This window comes from Ceratotherium simum, chromosome 5 (genome assembly GCF_057802395.1).
Source record: "Ceratotherium simum simum isolate JZ-2026a chromosome 5, ASM5780239v1, whole genome shotgun sequence".
In the NCBI taxonomy this organism is placed as follows: Eukaryota; Metazoa; Chordata; class Mammalia; order Perissodactyla; family Rhinocerotidae; genus Ceratotherium; species Ceratotherium simum.
In genome coordinates, this window is record NC_141904.1 from 22,759,047 (window position 1) to 22,778,936 (window position 19,890).

A 19,890-nucleotide genomic window follows, 5' to 3' on the forward strand; every position below is an offset into this window, starting at 1 on the left:
CTGAGTACTTCGAGGGGACAGTCAGTCTGCCAGCTCAACAAAGCGGAAAGAGGCGGGCGCCCTGCAGCCTGCAGGCCTCGCTCCATGATCCTTAAAGAGTTTGGAGCCCAAGTGCCAGTATGGGATTTCTGTCTCAGACTCAGTCTGTGTAGTCAGCAAGGAATTAGAACCAAAGGATTAATCCATTAGTTTTGTTTTATTCTTGTCTGGACAAATAGCCTCCTGTGAGTTTCACTGAAGAAGCACAGTCACCTTGCCTCAAAGACGTATTTGGGGCATATGACAACGCACCTGCTCCAGATGCTTCCGGAGCGTGTTGTGGGGAGTTAGACTACATTTGATAAATGATCAAGTCATTTGCATCCAGCCACAGCAGCCACACACACACACACACGGCCATACGTGTGCACACACATACAGGGAGCTCCACCTGTGTTACCATCCTGCCAGTTAGAGATAAATGAATGCTGCCATGTTTTATTTTATATCATCATGGGAGTAGGGGACTAACATTTGCCTTTCAATTTAAAAACTCAGCCCTGCTCCCGCGGGAGAGACCCCTAACGTGAGGCCCCTGCGCTGGGTTCCACGTCATGCTTTCTCACTGTGGCCGGCCTCATTTCTTACTCTGGGCTGCTCACTAACACTGAAAGCGCAGCTCTCACCCCCGCCCTGTGTGTCCACTGGACTCCCCATCTCTGTTAGGAAGGCTGCAGAACATCTCACACGTGTCCAGATTCCTTCCAACCGAGGCAGCCACGTGGATTCAGTCAGCTGGTGTCTCGGAGCCGTGGGGAGTACAAAGATGAATGCAGGCAGGTCCCGCCGCTGGAGCTCATAGTCCAGCAGAGGCAACAGCACAAACATGCATGGAACCGAAATACGAAATGGCCCGTTGGCAGGGCCACAAGGCTTCGACGGTCAGCAAGAGAGGAAGGATGCCGGCTGTGGTCAAGGCAGGCTTCCTGGGGCTCAAGGGCTGGGCAGAAATTTGACAGGCGGAGTTGGGGAAGGGGTATTCCAGAGGGAGAACTCCAGCATGTACACGTGGAAGACCACCCTGGACCCAGAGCACCTAGGACGGTGGGCTTAACTTGGGAGCAACGCTGATCAGAAAGGGACCATCCGTGGTGAGTGGCTGTCCTGCTGGAGCCCTTGTGGGAACAGAACCAGCTCATCAGGCTGCCCTGGGTTAGGGGTCAGGAAGAGAGATGAGCGAACAACCAGCCTCTTCAAATGGCTTTTAAAGCTCCTGTCACTGGGCACCCGTCTCACTGTGGCTACCAAGTTGCCTGAACCCCTGGCAACTAATTTATCCTTTGGGAGCCTGTCTGTTCAACTATACAAAACAAGCTTGGATTATCTCAGTGGTTCTCAATGCATGGTCCCCAAGTCAGCAGCATCAGTATCACCTGGGAACTTGTTAGAAATGCAGATTATTGGGACCCCACCCCAGACCTGTGGAATCAGAAACTCAAGGAATCTGTGTTTTAAAGGGCCCTCCTAGTAGTTCTGATGCAGCTAAGAGCCTGCAGTTCCGTGGCCAGAATCCATCAGCTGTTACCTCGTATCAAACCTTTCCCATCATTCTCCAGGTGAGGAGAAAAAGTGGAGGGGATTTGAAAGGATCAGCTCTGTGAGAAACACTGTGCAGCTAAAGAGCATGGAGGGGAAGGAGGGGAGACGGGAGGGGAGACGGGAGGGGAGGAAGGTCGAGGACGAGGGGGGAAAGAACAGGAGGAGGGAAGGAATGGGAATTAATAAAGGAGGGGGGCCAGAAGGGAAGGAGGAAAAGAGAGAGGGGTATAAGTATAACCAATTTACTGGAGTGGGTTAGGAGGGGACCCCATTCTGGCCCGTGCCTGAAGCCCCACTCAGGCCAGAGCTGGCAGCAGATGACCCAGCAACCCCCCTTTCTGCCCAGGGCCCTCGCCCATGAAACCTCCCTTCCAGACCAGCAGGACCAGTATCCCTCATGCTGGGCATGGCCCTCACCACCTGCTGTGGCTGCTTTATCCTGAGAACCCCTGCCCCCATCCCTGCAGCCCCGATTTAAAGAGGGGAGGGAAAAAATGTTAAATCCACACTCTCCAGCTCTGAGAGGTTATGATTACTTGGGCCTATCAAGAATAACCTTCCCACTTTATCAAGCACTGTGACAAACCCGCCACAATCAGACAGTAGCCATGGCAACCAGGACCAGCTTTGGTGCCTCACAAAAAGCCCTGAGTGGCAGAATGGAGTCCTTTTATTGGTGGCTGTGCCCCGGCCAGGTTTTTTCCATGGGCTGTTTCTCCGCGGGCACCCAGAGCCGCGAGACAATGGACAACCCCGCGGCAGCCTGACCTGCTGCTCAGACGGGCCTCGCAAGGGCTGCTTCGATTTTGCTCTGTATTTCGTTTGTCACTATCTTAAAGAGAAAGACAGCGGGATTTCTCCCAAACAGTTCTTCCCCTCAGGGAAGAGGATGTCAGCCAGAGGGTGCAGAATCATAAAGACTAAAAGGAAAAGAGAAACACAACAAAACAACCCTGCTGGAGAGAGCTGAGGGTTCCATCTCATGTTAATATCTGGCTGTCATGTGGTGGGTTGAAAAGTAAAATACAAATGGTAGGGGGTGAGGTGCTACACGCTGCCAGACTCTCCCACTCCAACTATGTGGGCTGGTCTCGATTTAATTAATGTTGAATGTGGTCTTCCATCAGCATCTATCAAAGCTGGTTTGCATATTATCAATACAGTAAGAAGATGACATTTCTAAAATATGACATGAGCCCCATGCAGCCAGAGGAAGAGGCTTTCAAGTCCATTAGCTAAGAAAAGTGGTGGGAAACCTACCCGGATGGAAGGCTCTCTTTGATCTGCTTTTCTGTGACACTCCGGTGAGGACAGAAAAGCACAAACAGCACTCCAAAGTCAGCCGGCTTATCACACGGAAAGACATTTCTTTCTGGGAGTAGGAGCAAAAATTTTAATTAACTCTCCACTCTCCTGTGTGGATATGTAATCTCCGATCACACCTGGAGTGTTAAAAAAATGGAGCACGTCCTGTGGTTTTTCAACTTGTACAAAAGGAATTCATTTGTATTTAAGGCTCTTCTTCCTTTGTTCTCTATAATTTGTCCGGTGGTCGCAAATCGACGAAAGAAACAGACATCCAGCACAACCTTCCCTTACCCTCCAAAAATGAGGACAACGGAATGCAGAGTTTACGAAGAAATGCGTTTGCCTTTTGATCATTTTTAAAGATCCTCTGTGCGGGGAAATAATGAGGAGCTAAAACATGGGTCCAGTGAGAAAGTCTGTAGCCTGAATGTCAGTTTGCTCTTCTCTTTTCCCCTGTTTTCATTTGTGGAAGCAATTTGGGAGAAAAGCAGTTTAAAAGAAAATACTTTGCTCCTTCTACGTGACTGTAAATGAAGAGAGCAATTCAATTTCCCATGTCTGAAAAACTGTGCAGGACCAGCTCTGGGATGCTCTCCTATCTGGAAACAGTGACTGGGCACTGTTTGCCTGTTCCCGACAGCCACAGGGTTGGGCTCTGGCTTTTCACCACGAGGGCACGTGAAGAGCCCTGCAATAAACACTTGTGGGTCTTTTGTAAAACTGCTACCAAAACACTAACGTCCAACACTTATTGGCAGGGTACATTTATACTACTATTTATTTATGTATCAATGCTAGATATCTTTTGATTTCCTCCCATGGGAAATGAAGCCTCAGTGCTCCCATATGCATTTCTATCTTCTTTCTTAATGCCCCAAATGGCTATAATGTAATTTTAATTAATCGTCAGTGTTTGTGTTATTATAACTTTGCAAATATATCTCAATGCTGGGTCAAGTAATGTACTATGACCGTGCCTTATTTTTTATATAACCCTTTATTTCTCCTAGAGTTAACTGTGACCTCAATATTTTTTCATCTGTCTGGTTGTGTTCCAACACCTCTATTTTATGCCCATCAATAAATATCCCATGTGCCTAAATACATTAGTTCTATTTTCTTCCACTGGAGACATCATTTCTGGAGCTTTCTGTACCCTTGCTCCAATCTGGTCTGGCTGCTTTCCATAGGTTCTCCCTCCACTGCTGTCTATGGCTGGTGTTTTTTCTCTCTTAGTTTCTTCCTCATTTTGTTGAAGCACATCCTCTAGTGATTTCCTAGGAACTGATGCCCTGGAAGTCATTTGAATCTCTGCATTCCTAGAAATGTCTTTGTCTTCACCTTTAACTAACAGTTTGGGTACTGAAGTCTGGCCTGAATTTTCCATTAACATTTTGAAAGTACTGCTCCACTAGCTTCTAGATGTGATATCTAGCTTCTATTGAGATATCTATTTAGATTACTAATACTTCGTGTAAGCTGTTGTGTTGCTTTGGAAGATTTTAGGATATTTTTCCCCATGAAGGTCCAGAATTTCACAATGGGCCTTTGCGTAGGTCTTTCTTACTCAAAGGGCTGTATACTTGATGGCCTTGCAATCTGAGGATTCTAGTCCTTCAATTATGAAAAGTATTCTAGTTTTTTCTTTGATAATTTTTTTCTCCTCCATTTTCTGTCTTCTTTCTTTCTGGACTTCCTATTAGTTAAAATGTAGGATGGATATTTTAATTTTATTACCTCCCCCCCGACCCCTTAATTTTCTTACTTTCTTTAGATTTTCCCTTCTGAAAGATTTCCTTTATTTTCCAGCCTTCTTATTATGTTTTTAAATTTCCTGCTGCCTTATTTTTAAGATTCAAAAGCTCTTTCTATCTTTTGATTGTTTCTTTTTGTTTTTGTTTCACAGATACATATATTTTATCTCTATGTTTTAAGTGGTTTCTTCTGATCCCTGCATTATCTCTACACTTACTGAGTTGCACGAGGCAGAGATGGGAGCCTGGGGTCTTGCCTCACGGTATAAGGACTTGAACCAATGCCCTGGTTTTCAACTCTGCAGTTCACTTCCCACCATCCCATGGTGATTTATGCTTTGAAGACGAGACCTTTTCTCAGGTTCTGCAAGAGAAAATGGCTTCCTTCTACATCCAGGTTGCAGCTTCCTCCACTTTGCTAAATCAATTAGCATTCCTCCATCCACTTTCCATCTTCTAAAAATTTGATGAAATCAATCCTCTTCTTCTTTCTCTTCTTCCAATCTTTTAGTTCTTGTAGGTATCTATCTATCATCTATCTATCTATCTATCTATCCATCTATCTATCTATCTATCTATCTATCTATCTATCTATCTATCTATCTACTGACCTACCTACCTACCTACAGTCAATTTTCATTATTCATGGGAGTTATGTTCTATACTGTGCCATAAACACCGAATTATTGAATACTGAACAACTGTTCCTAGGGGAAACACAAGGTTAGGCTCCTGTGAGCCTCTGGTCATATTTTTGTCAACTAATCAGTACATAACCTTGTTTTATGTGTTTCTGTTTAAAGACACCTTGTTTAATATATATTGTTGATTCATTGAACCTCATGGCCAGCAGCACTGTAACTCATGCCTGAATAAAGCTCATCTAACACACGTATTTGCTCCATTAGGCACATCACAGCCTTCCTGTGCTTAGAACACTACACAGCACGTCAGCACTACGTGGCAAAGGGACACTTGTTTATAGTATGGGAGCTGAAACGAGAAGGCAGAGTGTCGCCTTACCTGGGAACATGCACGTGGCTACTCAAATTTTTAGCCACTCCACATATATCCCCAAGTGACTGTGAAAGCACCATGTTGGAGATTACAAATAAATTTTAGCAAGTAGGATTCGAAAATATGAAATCTGTGAATAATGAGGATTGACTCTATCATTCCTTTAGTATCATTTCACTGGGATTTTTCAGAAGAGAAAAGAAACAGATGCCTATGTCTAATTCCCCACATTTAACACAATTTTATTATTTTAATTTTTAAAGGGTCCCCTGGAAGCCCTTTCCAACTAACTTAGAATCCAGAAGCCATAAAGTAAAAATAATAAATCTGGTGACATAAAAACCCTTCTGCATGACAAAAGACAAGCAAAGTCAAAAGACAAATGACAAGACGGGAAATATTTGTAGCTCTGTAATAATGCAGACAAAAAAGAGCTCCTAAAAATTGATGAGAAAAAAAATCCAGTAATCTAAATTTTAAAATGGACAAGGATAGGAAGAGAGTCACAGAAAAGGAAATTCAAATGGCCAGTAAACACATGAAAAAATCCCCAAATCTCACAATAACAGAAATGTAAATTAAAACTACCCTGGGATATCATATTTTCACTTATCATATTGGTAAAAACCCAAAAGTTTGACAACTACTTTGTTGACAAGGCTGTGGGGAAGCGAGCATTCTCATACATTCCTGGCAGGGGGGCAAACTGATTCAACCTCATGGAGAACAATTTGACAGTGTCTCTCCAAATTACAAATACATTTACCCTTTGACCCAACAATCTCACTTCAGGGAATTGATCCTATACATAAAAAATGACAAAAGTACAAAGTTATGCACTGGAGAACTGTTTGCAATAGCACTGAAGACCACCCAAGTGTCCATCAATGTTGGGCTTGTTAAATTATGTTTTATCCATATGATGGCTTGGGGGCCTGGGTAACGGCTGCTTGTGTGTTGAGCCAAGGCCTACAGTACAAGGAGGACAATGAGAGGGAACGCATTCCATTTCAGACATGCTGAGTTGAGGAATGTGTGGAAAGGTCCAGGAGGCAGCTGGATGAAATAAGGCCTGTGGTAGAAACACTAATGCTCACCCATCCCCCCCAAAAGGTGCCTATGTCCTAATCCCCGGCCCCTGTGAATATGTCACCTTCCATAGTAAAAGGGATTTAGCAGATGTGACTAAGTTACAGATCTTGAGATGGGGAGATTATCCAGGTAGGTTCAACGTAATGTAAAGGGTCCTCAGAAGAGAGAGGCAGGAGGAGGGTCAGAGAAGAGGGTGGGAGGATGGAAGCAGAGGTCAGAGTGTTTGGCCACGAGCAGGGTGGCCTCTGGAAGTTGAAAAGTCAAGGAACAGATTCTCCCCTAAGTCTCCAGAAAGAATGCAGCTCTGCCAACACCTTGATATTAAGCCGTTAAGACCCATTTTGGACTTCTGGCCTCCAGAAGTGTGAGAGAATAAAATTATGTTGTTTTAAGCCACCAAGTTTGTAGTAATTTGCTACAGCAGGAATAGGAAACTAACACACAGTCTAAAGCGAGGTAACAGTTAGGATGAAAATAAAGACTTCGAGGCGTTGGCCAATGCAGGGTATGAAAACTCAAGGAGGGGCCGGCCCCGTGGCCCAGCGGTTAAGTGCGCGCGCTCTGCTACTGGCGGCCCGGGTTCAGATCCCGGGCGCGCACCGACGCACTGCTTGTCCAGCCATGCTGAGGCCGCATCCCACATACAGCAACTAGAAGGATGTGTAACTATGACATACAACTATCTCCTGGGGCTTTGGGGAGAAAAAGGGGAAAAAAAGGAGGAGGATTGGCAACATATGTTACCTCAGAGCCAGTCTTCCTCAGCAAAAAAAAAGAGGAGGATTAGCATGGATGTTAGCTCAGGGCTGATCTTCCTCACACACAAAAAAATGAAAACTCAAGGAGGGATGAGGCTGGCTAGGATTGCATCTCCTGGAGAGAGAGGTAAGCAGAAGATGAATAAAAAACACTGAACTGGGAGGAATCAGCTCTTGAGCAGCCCAGAGTGGGAAAAGAGCTTAAGAAGAAAGATCCACACCATCTAATGTCTTGAGAGGGCAGGCAACATGAAGCCTGAAAAACCACCTCTGGAGTGGACGGTGAGGTCTCAGGAGACCACGGCCAGGACATTTCAGGAGGGAAGTTTCCAGTGGAAAGACAGCGAGCAGTGGCTGGTGGTAAAGACAAGATAGGGTGGGTAAACATGCTCTCAGGAAATCTGGGGTTTGCCTTGACTGTGCCCCAGCTCAGCAGAGACCCCGGCCACGATGGCACATGGGGAAGATATGAGTCACACCCTCATGTGATGGAAGGTAGAGATCTAAAGGTGGGGCAGGAGGGGAATGCCAAGCTGGAAAAAAGGAACATTTCTTCTCTATTTATCAAAAGGAAAGTGAATGCTATAATACTGGGCAATCTTGCAGAAAACTCAGCAAGTCCTTCAGTATCCTAAAGGGCAAGGTGATACTTGGTACCACTATTCATTATGAATCTCCACACTGAGTCAACCTCGCTCTGTGCTGGGCACCTTGGAAGCAAAGATGTGTGAGCCTCTTCTGCCCCAGGAGATCCCCGTCTGGGGGGTGGAGGGGAGAGTAAGTGTTTGGTTCCCCCACCATATGGTGGCTACCATGAGGTCTGCTGGAGGGAAGGAAAGAGGAAGAAACGACTTGCTCCTCAGTTCTCTCTGGGGAAAGGGCAAATCCCTCTGAGGCCAGCGGCGGCTGCGTCCCTTCCTTCCTGGCCCTCATCCTCCCCCAGGCCTCCCACAGGACCACAGCCTCTGCCAGAGGGAGGGAGGGGTGAGGACGCTGGGCCGGCTGGAGATGCTGTTTTCCTCTTTGTTTTACACACAATGCCCCAGAAAAACATTTTGCTGATATGTAATTAGGCCAACATAATAGAGTCTAAGAAAGCAGTCGGGCTCATTTTAGACAACTTTGGCTTTCATAACGTTCAAAGAGAATATATTAAAAAAAAAAAAAAAGCTTAGTTCTCAGATGTAGAAAAGGGAGCAGATGAAAATACATGCCGTGCTTAGAGGCTTCTGTTCCAAGACTCTTACCCACCCTGCTGGTTAGTTCACATCTTTGCCTGATTTTCTCCACCACGCAAGAAGGCAACAAACTCTGTAGCCCTTTGAGAACCCAACAAAATAATAATAATAATTGTTATTGAGATACATTATTTGCAAAAATGGTCTCAATTATTACCTCCCTGTATCCAGGCCTCTTTACAGCATAACTCTGCAGCTCCTCCCATAAAGAGGCAGAATCCATTCCTCCACCCCTTGAATCTAGGCTAGTCTTGTGACTTGCTCTGACCAACAGAAGATGGTAGACGTGACCTTACGGGAGTTCTGAACCCTCCAGGGGCCTTGCTGCTTCTGTTTGCTCTCGTGGAACCTTGCCTGTGCTATGAGGACAAGCCCAGGCCAGCCTGTTGGGTGATGAGAGACATGTGGCCCAACCAACTAGCAGACGTGAGAGGCACCATCTTGGACCAGCTAGCCGCCAGTGGACCCGTCAGCTACTGCAGAAGCATGAGTGAGCCCAGCTGAGATTAGTGAAGCCTAGGCCAAATCAGCAGAATTACCCAGCTGACCTGTGGACTCAGTAGCAACAATAAAGTGTTGTTATTTTAATTCACTAAGCTTTGAGGTGATTTATTCCACAGCAGAAGCTAACTGATATATTATTATTATTCTAGGAAGAGCTGAATGCCCGAGTAAATCTCTAGGAGGAAAATCATAGTACAAGTCACCTCGTCTGATTTGAGAGAAATAGAATGTAATAGCTATTACTGAATGGAGCTCAGTGTGGCTCATTTTTCACAACCCTCCAAGCTGGCACACCTAGCCCTCATTTCCTCCATGCCAGACACACTGTGACCTGGCATCACTTTCTGGAGCCCCGAAGTCTAATTCAGGACAACCTACCGTGAGGCCCAGCACGGCCACCAGCCTACCCTGGGAGGGAGAGATAAAAACCCAACACTGGGGAAGAATGTCCTAGCTCAAGACACTGCCCTGGCTTCTCCTAAAGTACCACGCGTGCCAAGCTGGCAGGGAAACCAAACCTGCACGCGCAAGATAACACTCTCCTGGATTCTAGGACAAGCGGGGTGGTTTGGTCCTGGTACGTGCGGTTTCTCTGAAGTCCCATACACAGAAGGCAGAAAAGGCCTGTGGGGCGGAGGGACAAGATGGCATGCCATACATACTATCAGAGCTGTCTGCTGACATGGGCCTGCCTGGGCAGAACGAGAACCATGCCAGGTGCGTTACAATACAGGGCTCCCAGAGCACATGGGAGGTAATGCAGCCAGATGTTTCCAGGTTAAAGGGGCGATGGCTGGGGCTGACTCTGACCATTAGTAGGGACAGACACTGCAGTTCTGAGGGCAAACAGTTAAGCAGCTCAAAGCTGTTACATCCTGTGGGCTGCTCCGAGGGACCTCATCCTGTGACAGCACGAGCCTTACGTCCTCCAGAAGCTGACATTTTCCACACAAACTGAATGTATCGGGGTGAGCATGTCCTCTCCGGCAGACTTGGAAACAGCTCTGTTTGATAACAATTAAACAAGAAACATTCTCTCCGTCCAGGGACTTGCCAAGTCCCTCCCACTTGCTTTGATGAGTGAGAGGAAATTAGACTTGCTGGGAGTACATGGGATTTGCTACTTTATTACTCTCTTTCGACAATATGAGGTGGATGAAGGATCATATTTTAAACCTTGCTTTCTTATTTTTTCACCTTATCTACTACCTAGAAAAGAGATAATTTAAAAAGAGCTTTCCCACAGCATATAATTAAGAGGTATTTACTTTGGAGTAGAGAGTGGGGAGGTTTGTCAGCAAAACCTCTAGAACTTAAAAGTTCATCAAAGTCCTCACCTTCAACTACAGTAAATTCCTGACAGCACAACAATAATCATACACGCTAACCCAGATGATGTCTCCGAATGAAGGTTGGTTCAAAATCTTAACAGAGGAGGAAATGGAAGTTAAAGGGTTATTCCATTGTCACTGGGTGAGCTAGCAACAGACAGAGCCACACAGAGTCAGGCTGTAGTGGTATTGGGTTCACTCTAGAAAAAAAAGTGGGTGGAACTTGTGACAAGGTGGAATATTCAACACAACAGATTTTCTCTCCCTGGCTTTCTCCACCTGGTAAATTCAAGGTGTCACCTTTCCATTTCAGCCTACAGTCAATATTCTCTTCAGTCAATATTCTCTTCGTGGTGACCCAACTGTCTACGTCTTGTTGCTATGGTTACCACAATTCTAACTCAACCCTCTCTCCTCATATTCCCCTCTCCCTGAAGCCAAATTATGTCCCATTAAATCCCACAGTACGTCCTCTGAGGACCCTGCTCCTGGTAAGTGGACTTCTAATAGGGCCTCTGAGGTGCTGGAAACCTCCAACAGGAATATCCAACCTTCAGGACATGTCAGCCCCCTGACTGTTCAGTACCTCCTGTCGCCATGAGTCCTTCCATTCTCTCTGGCTTGCTACTCCATGACAGCCTAGAGACAAAAGCATCAGAGCCTGTAACAGATGTACTCTTGGATTTCCATCAGCATCTGGACTGTGACCCACCAAAAGACAAGCTGATGAAAAGAAAACCAAAGTTAAGAAAATGAAAATGGTTTCAGAGAGACTGGCCAATTCTATTTGGGGTCCTGAAGAAAATCCCCCTTCATCATATTGATCCCTACTTAGCACTGATTTATCTGTTTATTGCGATCTCCTTCACTGGAACTCAAATCTCCACAAAGGCAAGGAGTTTATTTTGTTCCTGATGAATCCTAAGCGCTAGGGAAGTGTCAGGCAAAAATGAGTGCTCAATAAATAGTTGTTGAATGAAGGAATGAATGCATCTTTCCTAGCATTTCTGCAGTAGGTTCTGCCACCACTGTCTTATATTTTCAAATCTTATCAAAATTGCTGTAAATCACATCCAACATTAATGAGACATGAGTTTACCCTTAAAAACATGAGTTAATCTGCCAAGATACTGTAATACCATTCTTCTGAGCATTCTGTATGTGGAATTTGGCAGTATATTCATGTAAGAAAATTAAATGCACAGTCATATGTTGGTCACCAACCACTAAGGCCAATGGATGTTTCAGCAAAGATTGGTAAATTATTAAAGTGGCCACACACGGATTCATCCCCTCCCTGCATGTGTGCCACTACAGTGTATTTCAGATCGTCCTATCAGGAAGTAGTGTCTCTTTCTCCACCTCTTGAATCTGAGCTTGGTTTTGTGACTTTCTTTGGTCAATGGAATACTAACAGATATGATGCAAACCAAGGCATGAAATAAGCTAGCGCACTGGGACTCTAGGGAACCCTGTGACTGCCATGCTGTGAAGAAGGCTGGGCTAGCCTACTGGATGTTAAGATACACAAGACCCTGTTGCCCCAGCCAACAGCCAGCCGACCGTCAGACACGTGAGTGAGGCTACCTGGATCATCCAGCCATCATCTGATGCATGAGAGAGCCCAGGAGAGATCAGTTAACCCACTTCAGAGTAGAACTGCTCAGCTGACCCAAAGAATCATCAGCTAAATAAGCTGTTATTTAAAATTACGAAGTTTGGAATGGTTTGTTACACAGCAAAAGCTTACCAATACAGACTGGAAAACAAAACACCCATCTACCATTTAATAGAGACAAGCCTGCCTGCTTCTTTCCAAGTGACTTTGTCTTCATATGGGAAGGTGACTCTGCAGACTCTCGTGGCCCAAATAAATTTTAAATAGGGTGGCGCCTGTGTAATGATCCCCACCCATCATGTTCTTGCCCAGTGCCCCCTTCTGAAAAGCATCAAGAATTTTCAAGGTGAAATCAGAAGTAAAATTTGTTTCCAAGGGATAAAAAATAGCTAGCTTAAAAAAGTATGGACCTTTCAGTCAAAAAGTGATATGAAGCACAATGATAAAGCTAAAGAATATTCATGGTTTACAAGAGCAAGAAAATGGAAACCATATAAAATCTACCAATAGAAAACTAATTAAATAAATTAAAATATGATTGTTCATATACTGCAATATTTTACAGCCATTTAAAATGAAGTAGAAACAGCATGATCCCATTTTTTTCAAAAAAATGCAAATATAGACAGAATATATACTAGAAGAATACACAGCAAGATGTTATGCGGCTTTCTTTTCAGTGATGATGAGAGTAGGATGATTTTTGCTTTCCTTTTTTTTTTTTTAACTTTTTTCTTTTTTTTTGCAGGGAAAGATTCATTCTAAGCTAACATCTGTTGCCAATCTTCCCTCTTTTTTGTTTTTTCCCCCTCCCCACAGCCCCAGTACATGGTTATATATTTTAGTTGTAAGTCCTTCCAGTTCTTCTATGTGAGCCACCACCACAGCACGGCTACTGACAGATGGGTGGTGTGGTTCCATGACCAGGAACCGGACCCCGGCCACCAAAGTGGAGAGCACCAAACTTTAACTTCTAGGCTATCAGGGCTGGCTCTTGCTTTCTTTTCCTTATTTGTATTTTCTAAACTGTCTTCAATTACATGTATCACTTCTTAAAAACATCTTGAGATATAATTGACATATCTAAAAATTCACCCATTTAAAGTACACAGTTCAATGGTTTTTAATATATTCACAGAGTTCTGCAACCATCACTGTGGTCTAAATTTAGAACATTTTCATCACCCCCCAAACATTCTTGTACCCATTAGCAGTCACTCTCCTTTCCCCCTACCACCCCTAGGAAACCACCCATCTACTCTCTGTTTCTATAGATTTGCCTAATCCGGACATTTCATATAAATGGAATCATACAATATATGGTCTTCTGTGACTGGCTTCTTTCACTTTAGTGTAATATTTTCAAGGTTCATCCATGTTGTAACATGTATTCATACTTCATACATTTTTATAGTTGAATAATATTCCATTGTATGGATAGATCATATCTTGTTTATTTATTCATCACTTGATGGACATCTGGATTGTCTCCACTTTGTGGATATTATGAATAATGCTGCTATGAAGACTCATGTATAGGTTTTTATGTAGACCTATGTTTTCATTTCTCTTGAATATACTCCTAGGAGGGGAACTGCTGGCTCATGTGGTAACTATGCTCAACATTTTGAGGAACTGTCCATGCATCACTTTTATAAAAAGAAAAAAAGAGTTATAAAAATTGAAGAACAGATGTCTTGGCCTCATTAGGCTAGCTCCTGAGCCTTCTTCAGTCTAATTTGCCAAATGATGTAAGCAAAGAGATAGCTTCCACCTCAGCTGAAGAGTACCTTTAAGAATTCTGCCTCAAAGGGGCTGCTGACTTACAAGCAAGGGTGAACCATGCATCCCTGCTTATTAAAGCTGGAAGGGATCAAGGCGGTCCTCCAGTCCAGTGGTTCTGGGATGACTAGATTTTTAACATGCAGATCCCTGATCTCCACCCCCAGACCTACTAACTCTGAATCTCCAGGGGTGGTGCCTGGGAATATGTATTTTTAACAAGTGATTCTGAGGATCGACAGGGCATGTGAACCACTGCTCTGGTGCTTCCTGCCCGAAGCAGGAGGACCACCTACGTCACTCCAGAGAGATGGCGACTGAACATCTGCATCACTCTGTACCTGGGAGCTAACAGCCGTGGGCCCAGCCACTTCCATTGCTGAATGGTTCCGTAAGAGCTCTCCAGAGGGACCTAGTTTTTCCCTTGCAATCAAGGAAACAGAGTCTAGCTCTTTTATCATAGGTTGGCCTTTCAAAGATATGGAGCCAGCTATCTGCCTTATTTTTTCCTCCTCCAACATAAATATGCCCAATTGTTTTCAATCATTTCCAGGCATATCCTCCATTGCTGTCCCTCTGTTCTGTCCATCCCACAATCTGTCTGTGTTTCTCACCAAATATGGCAGTTGTGGTGGACACAAGACTCCAAGTCAGCCGGCACCAGACTGAAGAACAGAGGGATTAGTGCCTTCTGTGCGCATTTTCACAAATATGGCCAGTTCTCTTTTATAAGTAGCAGTAACCTCATGTTGTTCAGTATTCACTCAAGCAATGTTTGTTGAAAACTTGTAACATGAAAGGAATTAATTTGGATCCAGGCAACATGAATATCAGGAATGGCTAGTACCTGACTCAAGGAGTTTGCATAGCAATTTAAAAATTAAATAGCTCTAAAGTAAAGTGGAACATGCTAAGTGCCACAAGGAAGGGAGAGCAAATCCAGCTGATGGTATCAAAGATGAATCCACAAAGAGTTGGGCCAAGAAGGGTGAGGACCTCAAAGGTGAAGACTTGAGGTGGAGGGGGGACTCAGCAGAGGGCAGGAGAGAACACAAATGGAGGGACAAAGCAACACAGGGTGTGATCTGGAAAACCCCACTTTGTCATAGCCCAGGGCATCTGGAGCATTTGGAGGGGAGTAGTAGGTACACTGTTCATCCTTATTAAACTCTTTTTCATTAGAATTCCTGTCAAATCAGGTATTTCTCCATTCTGCATTACTAATTTTTTTGAACTTAAATGCAATTGATTTTTTTTTGATACTTAAATGTATCCCATTATATTTTATTGGGCTGGTTTTGATCCAACATTGATAAACTAATAGATAATGAGACTGGAAGGCGTTTAAGAAGTCAAGGAAACCTACTCAAAAAAGCTGGACTAGATAAGTAATTTTCAAGGTTTATGGTTTTGTTTCTTTTCCTTTTTTTAAAGTAGCGGAATGCTTTCCATAAACATCAATTGTAATCTAAGTTAGAAACCCCACAGGTAAAAATGGACAGATTCAGAAAAAGCAGCTCTGGTTGATGTTGGTATGGGTGGGTTGTCCAGAATCTTCCCCACTCTCCACTCAAACATGCCCTTGATCCTCTTCCCCCATGCCCCACTGGAATGTTCTTGCAGAGCCCAGGAGCATCCATGTTCTTTAGATCCTGATGGCCACCCAATACACTCCGTGGCCCCCCAGCTTTGGGTCTCCACAGGTCCACCACCTTCTAGATCTCTACACCAGCCAGTGAAAAAGATTGAAACAGGACAAGGCACAGGATGGTGTCATAGGGGCCATGAACAAAGACTTCCCTCCAATTAAAGCATGTCCTTCCAAGTGCAACCTCTCAACCAGCTTTGCTCTATCCATAGGCCCTTCCTTTTCATTTACTTTTACTAAAATTCTTGGCCATGTAAATTTCAAAAAGAACAAATTCCAAGGAGTGGCAATGAATTATCACTTAACTACAAAAAAGCTCTCCAACCCTCTACACTCATTGATTAAAATACTGAGTTCTTCTTGGAGAATCATTTGCCCTGTCCTCACCTGTGGCTCCCAGACTGCGTATGCATTTAACAAATTCTTATAGGGGGCCACATGGAAATCATGAGAAGGAATGTGGGCAGCCCCTAGGAGCAAAGACCAGCCCCTGGCTGGCAGCCAGCAAGGGAACAAGGACATCAGTCCTACAACCGAAAGTAACTGAATTTGGCCAACAACCTGAATGAGCTTGGGAGTAGATTCTTCCTTCAGAGCCTCCAATAAGGAATGAACCCCTGCCAACCCGATTTCAGACTTGTGAGACCCAAGTAGGGAACTCAGTTGAGCCCACCTGGATTTCTGACCTAGAGAAGCTGCAAGTTTGTGCAGATGTTTCAAGTTTTTATAGAATCATCTTCCCCCCTTCTAATCTCAAACACGTTGGGAAACCTAAAGATCAAGCCCTTCTTCCCACACTGAGGGTTGCCTTATCCTTGTATTTCTGTGGCATGCATTGAATGTTTTAAAGTACGCTATTTTTTTTTAAATGCATTTGTCACAAGATTGTGAAAATGTGACGATTGCCTTCAGCCCCCCTTCTTCTGTGGCAAGGCCCTAAATTCACGGTGCCCCATGATCTTCAGCATAACGCACACTTGCCTCACCCCCATCTTCAGCTTTAAAAGGTTCGTGGTGATTTAGTGCCTTTCACCACCCCTCAGGAAGCTTGACAACAAAGAGAAATTATTTATGGATGTGGAAAGGCCAGGGGGTGGGCATTCATTCTTAATGTCTGCACTCCTTCCCTCCAGTTAAAGGAATCAATCCTTTCTATTCGAATTTCCTCCATTCATCGTGTTTTCACAGTGCCTGACACACAGTAGGAACTCAATATTTATTTATTGCATAAATATTTTAAAAGGTCTAACTTATGTGTATAACTAAATTTTGTACAGGAAGTGAAATATGGGTGTCTGAGAGAACAGGAGAGTTGAGTTTATGGAAGAAAAAAGCGCAGATAGAGATTAAAAGTCAAATTCTTCCTTTCGTCATCCCACTATTCGAGCTGTTACCAAGTCTAGTCTTCTTTAAAATACCTCTGAGAGCATCCCCTGCCTTTCTAGTCCTACTCAGTGGCAAACACTGTGGGCTGCCAAAGCCAATAGCCACTTGGTAGCCCAGGTCCCCCTTCCTAGCTGACACCCTCTCCAGTCCCAGCTAACTGTGATCCTTGACAGTGACATGGGTCTGTGACCCAGCCCTGGCCAATGGGCCCTGAGGGGAACTTTGCTTGGGGGTTTCTGGGAAAGGTTTTACTTGTTAATAAAAAAGGGCACATGGCAGGAAATGCCTCTGTTCTTCCCACTGTCATCATGTTCGCATGAGGTGCTTGGAGCTGCTGCAGCGACTATGGGATTAGGATCAGGAGAAGACACCTGGCAGACAAGCTGAGGACCAGAAAGCAGAAAGGTGACAGCACCTGGGTCCCTGATGATGTCTTTAAGCCATTGAAAAAGCTGACTCTGCAACCACCCCACCTTCCTCCAGACTTCCTGCTCGGTGAGATGAGATGAAAAATCCCTACTGTTTAAGGCACTTCTAGTTGGATATTCTGCTATTGACAGAGGAACGCATCCTACCCGATACCCATGACCCCCACCCTTATTCTCTCACCTTGGGACCTCTCCCCTAGGCTTCTGTCTGCCTTTCCCCCATTCTGCCTCATCTGTCCAAACACACACCACTTCAGGGCCAACTGTCTGGATGCACAGCTCTCTGGTGAGATCCCCACCATGGCCCCCTTCAACCCACTGCAAACCCAGGCTCCTGCCTCGACCACAAATGCAGACATACTGCCAAGTACACACCACAGGGCCATGTCCATGCGTGTTGTATGGGTTTCCTAGGGCTGTTGTAACAAGTGACCACAAACTTGGTGGCTTACAATAATAGAAATTTATTCTCTCACAGTTCTGGAGGCCAAAAGTCCGAAGTCTGTATCACTATGCTAAAATCAAGGTGTCAGCAGCGCCACACTGCCTCTGGAGGCTCTAGGGCAGAATCTTTCCTTGCTTCTTCCAGCTTCTGGTGGCTGCTGGCATTCCTTGGCTGGTGGCTGCATCACTCCAATCTTCAAGACCAGCATTTTCAAATCTCTCTCTACTCTGTTCTCACATCCCCTTCACATCCTCTGTGTGTAAAATCCCCCTCTGCCCCCCTCTTATAGGGATACATACGATTGTTTCTAGGATTCACCTGACAAGAGATTTTCACATATCAAGGTATATGGGGTAACTATTCGGGTTCAAAACTGATTCGGCTTGAACTAAAGAAGCCTGACTTACGGCCTATCAAACATACATTGTACATCTGCTTTAACCATTAAAGTAAAGAATACACTCTCTTGAGATAAGAATGCATATTTCTCCTATGCCCTATTGGTAATGCCCGGATTAGTCGACTATCTTTCCCACCAACAGGGTCATGCTGACCTGCTAATCTGCAACTAAATATCTCTTTGAAACTTTGATGAAAATGTATCCTGGGTGTGTTTCATGTATGTTCTTTGTCCTAAAAAGATATAAGACTGTACTGAAAACCATGCTACTCTGGAAGGCTTTCTAAGGCCTTCCAGGGTTATAATCCTCACTCTGGCTCAAGTAAACTCACCTTATTTCTCTTATCTATAGAATGGCTATGGGTTATTTTGTGTCAATACATCCATATAATGCAGGACAGTCTCCCATCTCAAGATCCTTAACTTTAATCACATCTGCAAAAATCCTTTTTCCAAATAAGGTAACATTTACATGTTCCAGGGCTTAGTACCTAACAGTGTTGGAGGGTACTGCTCAGCCTACCACACGTATGTCTATGTGTGTACACCCACCTCTCTGTATCTCAGGGAGGAGCTGCCTCTGGGAAAGGAGAACTAGAGAACAGAGGGCCAGAGGGGGGAGGAAGATTCATTTTTTAATATATATACTTTTGGACTATAAGAGTTTTGTTTAAGATTATTATAAAACTCACAATAATATTTTATCTCAATTTGCAACATAATTCACATTATCACATGGAATTTTTTTTTAAGATATATTCTATCTTAGTCAGGTTCCCCAGAAGCAGACCCTGAGAGGAGGATTTACCTGCAAGTAACTTACTAAGGCGCTGCTCCCAGAGAGGGGGTGGGGAAAGCCGGACTAAAAGCAGAAGCCAAGCAAGGTCACAGGTTTCTGCAGTGTCTCCTGGACAGCAGCTTAGCTTTGTCCCAGGGGGAAGCTCTGGAGGGTAAGTTGTGCTCAGAAGTGTCCCGACCTGAGACAAGGGAGCTGGGCTTTCATACACCCAGTCAGTCACGGACAAGGACTACCTCGGGGGCATCTGAACTTCTAGGCACTTCTGGCTGTCCTTGCCTGTGCAAAGCAGGCTCCGGGAGCCCGGGGGCAGGGTCAGCCAGGAGGCACAGGCGCGGGCTGCTGGGAGTGAGAGCACATTGGTTAAAAGAGATCCGGGGGATCTAGAAGAACACGGATGTTATCCACTACGTGTTCTAATGGTGAAAAAAATTAATACATGTGTTTTCTCTTCTGGTCTGCCTCTGCTCTTGCCACTTCCCCCCGGCAGGAACCGCCCCCCAACCCCCCTGGCTCATCCACATCCTGACGGTCGACCCCCCGCTGAAGCCCACTGGGTCCAGAGGCCTGGGTCAGCCTCCACGTTCTCCCAGGGCACTTCTGTCCTGTCAGCAGCACTGAATGCCTTGCTACTTATTTGCAGGAAGTCTTCTTCTCACCTGGATGCTCCTCGAGGGCAGGGGCTCAGCAAACATCCCTCTGTGTTCCTGTCCCAGGGCAGCAAAGAGAGATCGCTCTCTCTGACCCTCCAGGGTTTCCCAATTCCCTGAGAGTTCTCTGTTTTGTACCCACTGATACCCTTCACCT

General features: G+C 44.9%; 1 protein-coding gene across 2 annotated transcripts in view; it reads right to left on the reverse strand.

Moving 5' to 3' along the window:
* Positions 1-19,890, reverse strand: part of RFTN1 (raftlin, lipid raft linker 1) — a 200,644-nt gene that overhangs the window by 13,732 nt on the left and 167,022 nt on the right. The window lies entirely within an intron of this gene.